Below are 487 nucleotides of genomic sequence, written 5' to 3' on the forward strand. Positions count from 1 at the left end.
AAAGTTCAGGCTCAAACATCAAAACTCAAGTGTATATCGCATTCTCATTTGATACCTTGTTTGATGATCATGATGGGTACTTGATGCTTGAGTATGAAATTCATCATTTGCCACTTGTCATTTTAATTGCAATTCATTATTCTCATTTTATGTGTTATCTTGTAGTTCAATTAAGTCAAATACGAGTTCAAAGTGAGTTCAATTCATTCCTTATTCTTGTCAGCTTCGGTCCACATTCAAGTTTATTTCAGTTCGAGTCCAGATGAAGTCCTCCATATGTCCAACTTGTTTGAGTTCAAATGTCCAAGTCCATGTCAAGTTGTTCATTTCAATTTCATTTGATTAAACTTCGATTTAAGTTTGATTTTATGCTCAAGTTAAAGTTTAAATCAAGCCCCAAATTTTGTCCAAGTCCTTCAATCTTCAGTCAAAATTTCAGCCAGCCTCCGGCGTCTCCTCCGTTTAGGGGAAAACTACGGAAAACTGG

The sequence above is a fragment of the Dendrobium catenatum genome, unplaced genomic scaffold (assembly GCF_001605985.2).
Source record: "Dendrobium catenatum unplaced genomic scaffold, ASM160598v2 fragScaff_scaffold_315, whole genome shotgun sequence".
NCBI lineage: Eukaryota > Viridiplantae > Streptophyta > Magnoliopsida > Asparagales > Orchidaceae > Dendrobium > Dendrobium catenatum.